We start from the raw sequence: 15,342 nt of genomic DNA, 5'->3' as shown, positions 1-15,342 counted from the left end.
CTGTATTATGTAAGGTTTGAGTTAGAGATCTATTTTGACATAGCTTTGTTATGTTAGAGTTATGACTCTATTTTAAATAACCTGTTATTTTAGGGTTACAGAACAATTTTTACAAACAATTACATTTTAGTCATGACGAAACGATATGTCTGCTTGACCCCTCATAGGCCAAATAGAATTCGGCTGAATGATGTACTTCTTCATGTTGTGTATTTAAAAATGTTTTGTTGGATTACCTTAACCCAATACAAATGTTAGTCCATTATATATAAATATATTTAGTATTATTATATTTGAATAGCATACATAAATGAAATAAGCCAACATAGAGCTATCCCTTCTTTGGCAAATTTGGTATTTTTAACCTGTTTTCAGGGTTTTCAACATTTACTTTAACAGGTAGTCCAAAAAGCCATGCCCTTAAGCCACACCTCCAGGCCAGTGTTCTCAACAAACCTTTTGGACCATTGAACTACTACTTGTTCCTTCAAGAATCCGTCAACTAACCAAAATTGCAAATATGAATAATTGACTTGAAATGGTTCCTTGCAATGGACTGTATGCATATGCATATAAAAATTGTAGCTTTGCTAAGCTTTTTTGTTGCACTTTATACTGCATGTTAATGGTTTATTTGACAGAAAAGTAGAAGAGAGAGTGGGACAGATTTGAAAGAGTGCTGCAGCAGCAGACATGCCCTGAAGGCTGCGCATTTACATACATGGCTGTTGTCAGATCTCAGACCAAAAAACAACTGTGTTACTGCTTAAAGCAGCTTTAGGTGGACTTTAAATATCTCTACCAGCGATGCCTCAAAAGCATGGAGCCATATTTGTTTGGGTCTTGGCCTAGAGTTAGATGTGAGCTGTGGAGCGTGGCGTGTTGAAGGACTGGGCGTTTGTCTCTGTTCAACTCACATGAATGAAAACATTTATTAAACATGGATAGAAGATTGTAGAATGAGGTCATATGTTTTGAACCATAGCCAAAATGTATGCACTGTGTCAGTGGAGAGGCCAGACGGTACTCCTCTAATGCCATGTTTGTTAGCTGTCATGCCAAACATGTGCAGCATCACGATGCCACATGGTCTGACGTGTACGATGGATAGGAAATTGATACATGCCTGGCATGAAAACAACAGTAAAACATATATAAATAGTAATTTTGAGAGTGGCAGGGTAGCGTATTGATCAGAGCATTAAAAGGTTATCAAAAGGTTGATTGATTAAATCACAAGGTGGAAACATGGCATTGTGTCCCTGAGCCAGGCTGTCTTCTCATTCATATTTAAAAGAAGGGCTAAAGAAGAAAAGTATATGAAAAGGGTTTTATTGGCATGGAAAAAAGTTGTTTACATTGACAAAGCAAGTGGACAATAAAGGTATAATAAATAACACAAGTGAAAACCCAAATAAAATGAACTAATAAGAAGCTGACATTACACAGTTTCTTTGGTCGTCATTCATTCCAGTCAGAGATAACTGGAATTCATTGCAAAAGACATTTGAGCTTGACCCTTTCATCACACCTCGCTCATTTAAATGTGAACAACCAAACAAACTGCAATGTGACCAGTGCACCTGCTGAGTTTGTCAATCGTGGCTGTATTATTATTATTATATGTGTCTCGCTGTAATTAGTGTAATTTGATGTGAAGTTGCAGCCGTCTGAAACCAAGATAGTTCTGTGGAGTACCAAGTTTGAGGAAGAGGATACGGTCCTGTGCCACTATCACACTTGAGGATCATGTCATGGCTTAAAAAAATACATTAATAAATAAAAACTATTCTTGACATGTGCTTTTTAGCTCTGTCAAATTTTTGGTTTCTGTCCCTGTCTGACTATCTTTTTTGGCCTGGGTTGCTACCCATCCTCGGCTGAAACCCTCATATTCTCTCCCCACAGAACCTGGTCCCTGGCAGCATATGGAACTCAGTCTTTTGTCAAGGGCTCTGCTGTCCTTCAGACCATTACGTTTTGGCAGACCTGGATAACCCCAGAAAAAACTGCTACTCCAGCTGCTCTTTCTTCATCTGACTGTGTTTTCCCACAGTCTGAGAACGTCTGGTCGTGGCAGTGGTGGCGTCATCGGGCTACTCATATCTTCTAAGTGGAGATTTTGTGTCTTCTGCTTTAGTCACGTGTCTTTGTCTTCTTTTGAATTCCTTGCTGTCAATGTCAGTTGTCCATTCCAGCCTAAAGTAAGAGCAATGTTGGTGCAGTAATTGTAGCTGGACTTCCCAGAAAAGAAAAGAAAATGTAATTAATACTTTTTATAATGGTTCTAATTAAAAAGTATTTCCCACTATAGATTCAGAGATAATATTTAAACGTGACCACATAAACAAGAAGAGTGACAAAATTAATATCTAAATAACAAAATTAAGAGATGAAATGTCAGGTTCACCATTGTTCAAAACAATAGCAACCCACTTTTAACTTAGAAAACATTGCTCACCTTCTCAAACTTCACGTCTCAAATGTAGGGCATGACAGCAAAGCAGTTTTGAATAACAAAGAACTGAATTCTAAATGTGTGGAAAGAGACATACCTGGTGATTCACAGACTGAATAGAAGAATTATAAAACAAAATGGATGCCCACTGCAGTTTATGCCTGACAGAAGAGAAGGGCTGCCCTCAGCTGAAATCTTGTTTCCGTTTATGACCTTTCCCAGTTCCCTCACACTACCAAGGCAGGCAGTGCACTTGACCTCATCTTTAAACAGTTTGTTTGTTGACAACTAACAGCTGAGCCCTGGATTACAAAAATACAAATACAAAAAATATAAATAAAACATACATTAAGAAAAACAATCACAACTGACAATGAAAATAGAATTTATAAGACATTTTTAATGTCTTAGGTACTAAACGATTTAACTTAAGATCACTGAATGGCATTCCATGAGTGCAGGGTAAAATATTTAAAAGCAGTTTTATCCAGTTATAAATTGGCCTACGGTATCTCCAGCACTATCTAGTTTTGAGAGCATGTTTGTTAACTACTGTCTTCCAACTAATTTTCTTTGTTCAATAGTCAGGAATTATTTGCGTGACTCCCTTAAATCAAAACATCAACTGACGTCTGGGCCCTTCTAGATGGCAGTGACTCCCAGCCAATTGAAGCATAGAACAGACAGTGATGAGTGCAAACATTTGCACCAGTAATAAAACGCAAGGCTTAATTATGGACTGCATCCAATGATTTGAGTACAGAAGCTGAGGCATGCATATACAGCCCTGGAAAAAATTAAGAGACCACTCCTTATTTTTCTTAAATCAGAATTTCTAAATGTATGGCAGCCATTCCATTCATGTGTCTATTAAATTGCAACACAGGCACAACTCATATTACTTAATGAGGTACTGATTAGGTGATCTAATTTAACCTGAACCAAATCTAATTTAACAAGGAAAAGTTACAAAACACACTGCTGTGGTCATCACTATCCTCTTGCATTAGTACCAGCTGGATCGCAAAAACAGTGCAAGTAGTCCCTCAAAAGTAATTTGAATAAAAAAAATAACTATTCAGTATGACAAAATAGTTGAAAAGCTTTGAGTGAGGAAAAGAAGGGTTAAATTCTGGCTTTACTGTCAGAGGGATACAGTGAGCGTCAGGTTGCTTCCATCCTGAAAATTTCAAAGACGATGGTTCATAAGAACAAGGTCAAGCAATAGACATTGGGGACAGCAAAGCAACAGACTGGCAGAGGGCAAAAACTACTGTCCACTAACCGAGATGACCGTCAACTCATTTGACTGTCACTTAACAACCGTAGGATGACATCAAGTGACCTACAAAAAGAATGGCAAACAGCAGCTGGGGTGAAGTGCACGGCGAGGACGGTTCAAAACAAACTCCTAGGGGTAGGGCTGAAGTTGTGCAAAGCTAGAAAAAAGCCCTTCATCAGTGAGAAGCAAAGAAGAGCCAGGATAAATTTTGCAAAAGACCATAAGGATTGGACTGTGGAGAAATGGAGTAAGGTCATATTCTCTGACGAGTCAAATTTTCAGCTATGCCCAACACCTTGTCGTCTAATGGTTAGAAGGAAACCTGGAGAGGCCTACAAGCCACAGTGTCTTGCACCCACTGTGAAATTTGGTGGAGGATAAGTGATGATGGCCCTTCAAGCCAGGACCTTCAGCATGCACTTGGACGGTTTGCAGCCGAGTGTGAAGCGGTGGGGATGAAAATCAGTACCTCCAAATCCGAGGCCATGGTCCTCAGTCGGAAAAGGGTGGCTTGCCCACTTCAGGTTGGTGGAGAGTGCCTGCCTCAAGTGGAGGAGTTTAAGTATCTAGGGGTCCTGTTCACGAGTGAGGGAAGGATGGAACGGGAGATTGACAGACGGATCGGTGCAGCTTCTGCAGTAATGCGGTCGATGTATCGGTCTGTCGTGGTGAAGAAAGAGCTGAGCCGCAAGGCGAAGCTCTCGATTTACCGGTCAATCTACGTTCCTACTCTCACCTATGGTCATGAGCTTTGGGTCATGACCGAAAGGACAAGATCCCGGATACAGGCGGCCGAAATGAGCTTTCTCCGCAGGGTGGCTGGGCGATCCCTTAGAGATAGGGTGAGAAGCTCGGTCACCCGGGAGGAGCTCAGAGTAGAGCCGCTGCTCCTCCACATCGAGAGGGGTCAGCTGAGGTGGCTTGGGCATCTGTTTCGGATGCCTCCGGAACGCCTTCCTGGGAAGGTGTTCTGGTCCCGTCCCACCGGGAGGAGACCCCGGGGAAGACCTAGGACACGCTGGAGGGACTATGTCTCCCGGCTGGCCTGGGAACGCCTCGGTGTCCCCCCGGAAGAGCTGGAGGAAGTGTCTGGGGAGAGGGAAGTCTGGGCATCCCTGCTTAGACTGCTGCCCCCGCGACCCGGCCCCGGATAAGCGGAAGATGATGCTATGCTATGCTATGCTATGCTATGCTAAGTGATGATCTGGGGATGCTTCAGCAAGGCTGGAATCGGGCAGATATGCCTTTGTGAAAGACGCATGAAAAAGTACAAGGTTATCCTGTAAGAACACCTGCTTTCTTCTGCTCTGACGATGTTCCCCAACTCTGAAAACTGTTTTTTCCCGCAGGACAATGCTCCATGCCACACAGCCAGGTCAATCAAGGTGTGGATGGAGGACCACCAGATCAAGACCCCAGTTATGGCCAGCCCAATCTCCAGACCTGAACCCCATTGAAAACCTCTGGAATTTGATCAAGCCATCAAACAAAGCCAAGCTACTTGAATTTTTGTGCCAGGAGTGGCATAAAGTCACCCAACAGTAATGTGACAGACTGTTGGAGAGCATGCCAAGACGCATGAAAGCTGTGATAAAAAATCAGGGTTATTCCACCAAACATTGATTTCTGAACTCTTCCTAAGTAAAAACATTAGTATTTTGTTGTTGAAAAATGAATATGAATTTGTTTTCTTTGCATTATTTTAGGTCTGAAAACAATGCATCATTTTTTGGTTATTCTGAGTAGTTGTTATTTTCTACAAATAAATACTCTAAATTAAAATATTTTTATTTGGAATTTGGGAGTAATGTTGTCAGAAATGTATAGAATTAAATAAAACTGTTCATTTTACTCAAACACATACCTATGAATAGCAAAACCAGATAATTTTGCAGTGGTCTCTTCATTTTTCCCAGAGCTGTATATATATATATATATATATATATATATATATATATATAAAATAGACTGATTTAAGAGTGGTTTGGCCTTCAGAATCTCTAATGCATGCAATCAAGCAATGGTTGCTTGTATCTAGCGAAAATATACCACTTGCCATGGTTGCTTGTATCTAGCGAAAATACACCACTTGCCATGGTTGCTTGTATCTAGCGAAAATACCCCACTTGCCATGTATTTTCCTTTATATTTATACGTTTGTCAATATATGATCAATCAATGTATACTTTATAGGTTCCTTTCTAGAATGCCGTAGTCCACTTAGTGTTCAGCCTGTACAAGTTCTCCGATGTCACCGCGCTCATCGACTCACTCCTCTGGCTTTCTGTTGAAGCTTCCCTCCACTACAAAACCAATGGGTATGCCTATGGAGCAGAAAGGCAAATTGTACCATCAGGCAATGCTCACCCTACATCCATACCCAAGCCCTTTGTTCTGTCACCACTGGTCTACTGCTGATTCGTATGGTTGTCCCACCTGCATATCTCTACATAAGAGGTTAGGTATAGGGTCAACCTTGCAATTTGGGATAATGTAAGAATTTAGGTTACTTTAATGTTTACTTATTACAGGTTAGGCATTAGGGCTAGGGTAAGTTTAGGCATAAATGTTAGGTTGTTGAGGTTAGGGTTATTTTAAGTATAGGGCTATGAAACATGGAATTTTTTGTTTTCTGGTCCCCACTAGGATAGAAATGCACAACTGTGTGTGTGTGTGTGTGTGTGTGTGTCTGTGTGTGTGCATGTGTGAGGGGTGTTGGTCAGGGGGATCAAGTTGCAGACTGGTCTTTTGTTCAACAGTCAGCAGACAGACCTCTCACTTCCTTCCTACCCCCCTCCATCACCTCACAAACACCCCCTCTGTCCCATTATGTCCTGGTTGGCAGCCTATTCCCCACAAAGTCCATTACTTTGGACCAGAGCTCTCTTGAAGAGTAAAAAGCTATAGAGAGAATAGGGTTCATAAATATATATACAGTACAAGTCAAAATTTTGGACACACCTACTCATTCAAGGGTATTTATTTTCATTATTTTCCATATTGTAGATATAAAAACTATAATGGAATCATATAGCAACCAAAAAGTGTTAAAGAGATATAAAATACTTTTCATTTTCTAGATTCTTCAAAGTATCCACCCTTTGCCTTAATGACAACTTGGCACCCTTTTTGCATTCTATGAACCAGCTTCATGTGGTTGTCACCTTGGATGCATTTTAATGTGCCTTATTTAAAGTTCATTTGTGGATTTTCTTTTCTTCATAATGCTTTTGAGCCAATCAGTTGTGACAAAGTGTTGGTATACAGAAGACCCTGATTATGTATGTGCTGCAGCTGTTCTTTATAGCAAGAACAGCTCAAATAAACAGAGAGAAACACATTTGAAGAACTCTGAAAATGTCTTCAAGTGCAGTCGAAAAAGCTATCTAGCGCTGTGATGAAACTTAACCTGATGAGGACCACCACAGGAAAGGGAGACCATGATTTATAAGTTAATTACAGATATTGAGAAATGTACTATTAACTGCACCTTATATTGCGGCCCAAATAAATTCATGAAAATACTTTGTGAATCAGGTCTTCTTGGCCAAATTGCTGCAAAGAAACCACTACTGAAGGACACAAATAAGAATATAAGACTTGCTAGGTTCAAGACACATGAGAAATTAGACTGGTGGACATCTTTCTTTTGGCGTAGATGAGTTCAAATTATATATTTGAACATAGTTCCAACCACCTGGTCTTTGTGATATGCAGAGTGGGTAAACGGATCATCTGTGGAAGCATGGAGGAGGAGGTGTAATGGTGTGGGGGTTCTTTGCTGGTGACGCTGTGATTTATTCAGAATTGAAAGCAGCGTCAACCAGCAGTGCTCCCACAGCATTCTGCAGCGATTTACCATCTCATCTGGTTTACGCTTAGTGAGACTTTTGTTTGTTTCTCAAAATGTAATTGATGCAAGTCACACCTCAAGACTGTGTAAGGGCTATTTGACCCAGAAGGAGAGTGATGATTCAGATGACCTTATCCCCATAATCACCCAACCTTAACCCAATTGAGATGGTTTGGTATAAGTTGGACCGCTGAGTGAAGAAAAAGCAGCCAACAAGTGCTCATTATGTATGGAAACTCTTTCAAGACTGTCATCAAGACCAGGGGTGGCTACTTTGACAAATCTAAAATTTAAATCTATGTTTATCTGTTTAACACTTGCTTGGTTACATAGTTTAGATGTTTTCGTGATTATTCTACAATATGGGAAATAGTAAAAAATAAAGAAATACCCTTGAAAGAGTGTGTCCAAACTTTTGACTGGTACTGCATATACATACATACATATTCTGGTCTTAGGTACGTAGTCAAATCATGGTCAAAATAATACACATTCAAGAATCCTTTCACCCAACTACAATAAACACTTATCATAAAAAAGCCAATCGGAATTCAATCAAAATATACATGTTAAAAAGTAATTTTCACATCAGCTGTTTTCAGAAAGTGCTTATACATTTACCTAGCCTAAAACCTCAAATCCCTGACCCCATGTCAGCTATTACATTCCAGTATTTAAATATCCTAATCTTTATTTATTTGACTGATATGCCAATATTATCCCACTCCTTTTTTGGAACTGTGTAGTTCTTCTATATTTGTGAACAATGATATCACTGTTCGGTAGCTTGTTATAAAATGTATTTCTGGTTTGTTCTGGTTTGATCTGATAATGTTGCTTCTATACTGGCACCTCTGTTTACAACAAACATAACAAGATTATTACAGTGTTAATATGAAACAGTGTCCTATAAAACTATATGTATCGTTGTTAAAGAAACAAACTCTTATTGTGCTGGTCCGACAAAACGCAACATATTCCATTGTGTTTAGGTGCAAACATCATTTTTTTTTATCACTTTATTGATTAAGCGTCATGGTCACAATGCGATAATTATGTTTTGGCATTGTGAACTTATCTTTAATCAGGTCAAGGAAAGAAAAGCAACTTTTCTTACGTGGTGAGGAGTTATCTGGTCAAACACATTACATTTAGGTGATTTAGCAGGCCTTCATATCCGGAGTAACTTGCTTGGTGTATAGACTTTCATACTTTGATACAAACAACATGATATCACAGGAAACCATCATCCTCACATGGCAATGCAAACAGGTAAGCATCAACTAATAATTATCTTAATCAAGCTTTTGTCATGAGCATCAGACATTTTTTTAGACAGATTTATATTTTCCCATAGAAAACAATGTACTGATTTGAGAATCAACTAGTTAACTTCAATACAATGTCAATACATTGTATTCAGCCGGAAAATATGCTTTCCATGGAAATAGATGATTGTGAGTTTATGCTTATGTCAGTACATTGCTTTCCATGGAAATAGATGATTGTGAAAGAGTTTATGCTTATGTCAGTACATTGCTTTCCATGGAAATAGATGATTGTGAAAGAGTTTATGCTTATGTCAGTACATTGCTTTCCATGGAAATAAATGATTGTGAGTTTATGCTTATGTCAGTACATTGCTTTCCATGGAAATAGATGATTGTGAGTTTATGCTTGTCAGTACATTGCTTTCCATGGAAATAGATGATTGTGAAAAAGTTTATGCTTATGTTAGTACATTGCTTTCCATGGAAATAGATGATTGTGAAAGGGTTTATGCTTATGTCAGTAGATCTCCAGTGCATAAGAAAAGATTACTATCAATCTGTTGAAGCTGAATGGGGATGCTTGGGTCCATACATGATATTCTGTAGGAAAAGATGAGCATATATCAATTATGTTTATATCAATACATAAGTGTCAATAAGAAAACAACAACAAGAATCAACTAATTTAGTTATTTCGAGTTAGTGGAATGTTAGTGGAATTTGCTAGCCACAACATGGAATAACGAACAGGTTATACTTAAAATAATTAAATTCTGAAAATGCTTACCGTACGGTTGTCCTCTATAAGCTCTATCCATTATTCGTGTCTTCCAAATCATACATTTAATAATATAAATATAAAATACAACCACCAACATTTTGCCAGGACGCAGCCCCATGACAGTAGCACATTTTGTTGTGAACAATATCACCAGTGCCATAGACGTTAAACTAAATGATGCGGCTTTGTTGATAGATTTTATCATAAGCTTTCGACACAGTTAATAATGCTATTTCACGGGAACTCATAGTCCGCGGTAGGCTTGGGCACCTTTGCCTGTTTATGGTGTCAGTGACTGATTGATTGCAATTGCCCCCTCTGCTGATCTGATCTTGTCAAGGCAACAGTTTCACTTTGCTGCAGTACAGGGAGCCTTTGTTTATTGAAACATGTGCTTAATACTGGCAAAACTAAATACAAATGTTTTCCAAATCTCATAAGATGGTCTCTGATGAATTCATAGTTTTTTTTATAAATGTCTCTCAGACTGAATGATTTTCCACATACAAATAATTTTGCATTTGGATTAAGAAGGATAAAAATAATGTGAGTTGTAAAGGAGATTGTATGTTCAGTGCGCTTCTATTACAGAAAGTGATCTTTTTACCTGTTCCTGACTATAGTGATACTATCAAAGTGCAGCAGCCATTATTCATATACAACTTTTTGATGTAAACAAAAGCAGCCTTCATTTTGTTACAACTGAAACTGTATCCTGTATGAAAAGGTTGAATTGACCTTGTTAAAACCTGTAGATTGCATAATTGTTCTATAGTTTTTTATTGCAAAGCCTTACTACAAAAGCTTCTGAATTACCTAATACAATATGCTGTTGAAGTATAGAAACCTGAGTTGCAAAACCCATACTTAGTATTGTTGCCAAATCATTTATTAGGAAGTCTTGAGGGACCTACTTATGGAGGAATGCAATTGTTTCTCTGGGGGCCTGTGATGTGTTTTTCTGTACTGTTTTTTGGTTCCTTTGATTTTGTATACTTGTATTATATATCTGATGTATTGGCTGGTGGCTGTTTTCCCATTAAATGCAGATGTATTGACTTGAGATTAAATTGGTTGACATTCCTTTTCATCCGAGTTAATGAAATGTCCTCCTCAACACTGCCCCCTTTTTTGTTAAAATATCTTAATTGATGTCAACACAAATAAATATTATCCCACTGAATGCAGTTCATTTACATAACAACTGGTTCACATAACTGTTAACATTGACGTTTTTCTTACTGAATGCCAGATATTCACATATAATATGTCAACCTTGTAACTTATATTTTCCCTTTGCACTCAATTCATTGACAAAGGTTTTTGTTGGTTAATGATAAACCCTTTGAAAAAATGTGCCAGATGAAAGTGTTGGTTGATAATGGGCTAGCAACATACAATTGCTGTTGAAGATGTTTTACGATTTTGGTTTACAATGTGTTTGTCTAGCTGTAGACCACAGAGATTGCACTGCTACTGCTTTCTGGTTTGTATGTGCATATGTTTAGGTATGTACAGCCATCGCCAAAAGTATTAGCACCCTTGCACTATATTCAAGTAATTCACAATTTCTTCAATTTCAATTTCTGTCCATATGCAATACCAGTCAACATTTTTGACCCACCTACTAATTAAAGCATATTTCTTCAGTTTTACTGTTTTCCACTTTGTAGAATAGTTAATATAGTAAAACTATTAAATTACACATTATCGAATCATTGCATCCAAAATATATCCTGACCTCAAAACAATTGAGATGGTTTGGGATAAGTCAAGGAAAAGCAAACAAGAAGTGCTCAGCAGTCTTTCAAAACTGTTAGAAAAGCATTCCAGGTGACTACCTCATGAAGCTAATTGAGAGGATACCAAGAGTATGCAAAGCTGTCACCAAGGCAAAGGGTGGTTACTTTGAAGAAAATATAAACATATTTTTATTTGTTTAATACTTTTTTGTTTACTACATGTTTCTATGTTTTATTTCATAGTTTTGATGTCTTCACTATTATTCTAGAAAGTGGAAAATAGTAAAACCAAAGAAATATGCTTTAATGAATAGGTGTGTCCACCTTTTCACTAGTACTGTATGTACTTCTTTGGTTTGCAGTTGAAAAAAAAAGAATCAGAATAATTCACAAAAGCTTAGCTTATTCTACAAAGAAATCCAAAATGGCATGGATAAAATTTGTGGTAACTTGTAGAAGTAGGCAAAATTATATTTCAAGCAGGTGATTTTCCTTTTTGGTATTGAACTCACCGGTGGTGTAATATAAAATCAACTACTTAAACTACAATTTGAATAGAGAAACAAGACTGAATAAAGAAGGTGACACATTGTTTCACTGTGTATAAAACAATGACAGTGGAGCTCATGGACAATCTGAAGACTGCAAGTCCAGCTCCAGAGACATTGATGTTCCTGTCTCCACTCTACATAATGTAATCATGAAGTTTATGGCCCATACCACTGTAGCCAACCTCCTTGGACATGGCCACAAAACCTGATGGAAGAATTGTTTGAAATGGTGGAGAAAGCACCACACTTAACTCGCAACATCCATCGCCAACTCAGTGAAAGGGGATTGCATTTTAGCAGACCCATTGCTGAAAGACAGAAAGACTAACAGCACCCCCCCCCCCCCCAAAACACAACTAATCATGCCACAGTCTTTCTGGGACAATCTCCTATGGAAACATGACTGCAAATTAGAACTTTTTGGTAAAGCATACCAATGCAATGTTCACAGAAAACAAAATAAAGCCTTCAAAGAAAAGAACACCTTCCCCACTATCAAACATGGAGGAGGATCAGTGATGTTTTGGGGTTGATTGTCCGCCTCTGACACTGGGTGTCATGAACATGTGTATGTCATCATGAAATCAGAAGAAAAACATGGTATTTTGGAGCGTAGTGTCTGATCCAGTGTCAGAAAGCTGGTTCTCTGTCAAAGGTCATGGACACACTTCAAAAAGCAAAATAAACAAAATACTGGACTGTTATGAAGTTACCAGCAATGAGTCCAGATACAAATGCTATTTGTATACCCTGTGGAACCATCTGACAACAGCAGTTGGAAGGCACCCTTTAAATCTAGAAGTGCAGCAGTTTGTAGTAGAATTGGCAAAACTGCTAGTGTGTATGTATGTACGTACGTATGTACACAAGTATATATGTGTACGTATGTACAAGTATATATATATACATTTTTGTAAGACTGGCAACTGAGAAGGGGTAGGGGCACTAGGGGAGAAAAATAGACTTCTAAGGGCAGCAAACTTCCCCAGGAATTTGTGGAAATCCACCTTGTAATTATAACATCCCAGTTGAGAAGCATGTCTCCAAACAACCCCTCCCTCTCTCCTCGCTTCTCTCCACCGCTCACTTGCCTCACCCTCATCACTCTCTTCTTATTCCTCAACCATTTCCTCTCTCACCTAACCTCATCCTCATCCTCTCCTCATTCCTCATCACTCACTCCCCACTGCTGGCCTCAACTCTTTCCTCTTGCTCCTTGCCTCTTCTCATCCTCTCCTCATTCCTCATCACTCACTTCCCACTCCTCTCCTCAACTCTTACCCCTCTCGGCACACTGCTGAAAACTGCTCCTCACCTTTCTCCTCATATTCCTCTGCTTAACACTTAATCTCCACTCCTCTCCTCAACTCTTTCCTTCTTCTCCATCCCTCTTCTCCCACTCCAAACCCCTCATCAGTCTTTCCCTTCACTCCTATATTAATTTCTCAACTTCAAAAGTTTCCCCCTCTTAGAAAGGCAAGAAGGGAAGGCCTTACCCTCATTAATGTCTAGAAAATAATGGCACTATCTAGTAATATTAGCATTCCAGTCTTCAGATCATCCCAATTTTTACATTTCCAATACAGAAATAAAATTAATCTCTGTCAGATTTGCATAGAAAAGTTGCCTTTTGGAAAATGTTTGTGTACATTTGCTGTGATAATAATCTAAATGAAGAATATATTATATAGTAACACTTGCTAGGTTATGAATTTAGACAAAGAAAAAACACACTACCTTCCTATGCGCCCCACCAAAATATGCAGTCCGGTCACATGATCATCCATCTGATATCTCTTTTCAGCCAAAAAGGGACACCTCGCAAACCAATCATTTACAAAAAGGTTTTCTGTTTTGACATGCCTAAATCTGTCCACCTTTTTAGTGGAATATTCATTCAAATAAGTGTCTACATCATTCCATGGCCAACAACCACAAATAAGCTTGCAAGTGTCCAACCTACCATAAGGAGTCGCTACAGCGCGATGGGACAGGGCAGCCCTGTCTGACAACATCCTGTCCAGCCTCCCTGGAACTCGGCACTGCCTGTATATTTGTTTTATATTTTCAACATAAGAGTGTATAAAACTTTTGTATGATCTCATACACTATGTTAGGCCCTGCCTTTGGTACTAAGGCCTTTGTGAATACTGCCACTATTGTGGAAACTACATTCAATATGTAGAACTACACATTCACAAGAAAGTGCTTCAGCATTATAAACAAAAGGCAATACACATGGATGATACATTTCCTAGAATGTTCCTATGAGGCAGTAGTTACTGAGTTTGCCTAATCTTTTTGAATGTTTGCAAGTTATTAATTTAATTAACCTTATTTCTAAGCCTAAATCCTGTATATCCTATATTTTAACCCTTTTATGTTACACATATTAGAGAGACCTGTTGTTAAAAATAAACCACACATGGAATTATTCATCACTCAATCAGTCAGGAAGCGGGGCTGAACTCCCTGGCTCTTACCCTTTTCAGGTTTTCGGGTGTGAGGGTGGACAATGAGCTTGTGGTTGCAAATGTAGACGACGTTCCCTTGCTCTCTGGCTCCCTTGATGGCTGGAGTTAGTTATTTACGTCTTTGGCGCACAGCTTTGGGGTAGTCCTCGTTGAAGAAGATGTTTGTAACTCCCGAATTCTTGGCTCTCTCCATAACAGCCGCCTTGTTCTTATACCTCAGGAATTTTACCACTATCGACCTGGGTTGGTTACCCGGGCCGGGGAAAGATTTCTAAGTTCTGTGGGCGTTCCACCTCTGTCTTCCTAAGATCCGTCTTCAGTTTTTCCTCTATCATTTCTCTCACTTTCTTCTCAAACTCCCTCCAATTCTCATGTGGAGACCCTGGAATTTTGGTTTTATCTGTGCAAGCAAGACAATGTCCTTATTTTTCTCTTCATTAGGTTAGGATTTGGGTGGCATTATAACAACATTGGCTGATGTTGGTTTACCCTGTAGTTCGAGCCTGGTCAGGTCGCCCGTTCTCCCTCTCACAATAACTCTGCATTCCAGTTGGTTACTCAATGTAGCATTCCTTCCGTTGGCTGGTCTTTTCCCTTTTTCTTCTTTCTGTCTTTCTCTCTAACCAGTTCCTAAATGACCATATAAATTGCAACAGTTTTTAATGATTTGTCTGTTTTTCAGAGTTAGTGGAATTCTCTCTTTTTTTTTTATAATGGTGCAAATGTGTAACAATGTGTGAAAAAGGATGGAAAAATCGCTGATGCAACAAACAAAAAAATATGTTGGTGTATGACAATTGTGTGTGTATATAGCACACTAGCAAAACTGATTTACACTATTCCTTCTGTATTTCTCTCATTTTAATCTAGCAGACTAGCATGCGTAACAATTCCTTGTTCTTGGGGTCATAGGCAGCATTCCTCCTCCTC

General features: G+C 38.8%; 1 long non-coding RNA gene across 1 annotated transcript; it reads right to left on the bottom strand.

Moving 5' to 3' along the window:
- Positions 1-1,342: 1,342 nt before the first annotated feature.
- Positions 1,343-14,925, bottom strand: LOC109615679. Its single transcript, XR_002196660.2, has 3 exons — positions 14,422-14,925; positions 5,927-6,064; positions 1,343-2,760 (listed from the first exon to the last, which is right to left on the bottom strand). It is a non-coding gene; the product is annotated as an uncharacterized LOC109615679 (long non-coding RNA).
- Positions 14,926-15,342: the final 417 nt, after the last annotated feature.

The sequence above is a fragment of the Esox lucius genome, chromosome 4 (assembly GCF_011004845.1).
Source record: "Esox lucius isolate fEsoLuc1 chromosome 4, fEsoLuc1.pri, whole genome shotgun sequence".
In the NCBI taxonomy this organism is placed as follows: Eukaryota; Metazoa; Chordata; class Actinopteri; order Esociformes; family Esocidae; genus Esox; species Esox lucius.
The sequence above is the reverse complement of the archived record's forward strand: the minus strand, read 5'-3'. Positions and strand labels throughout refer to the sequence as shown.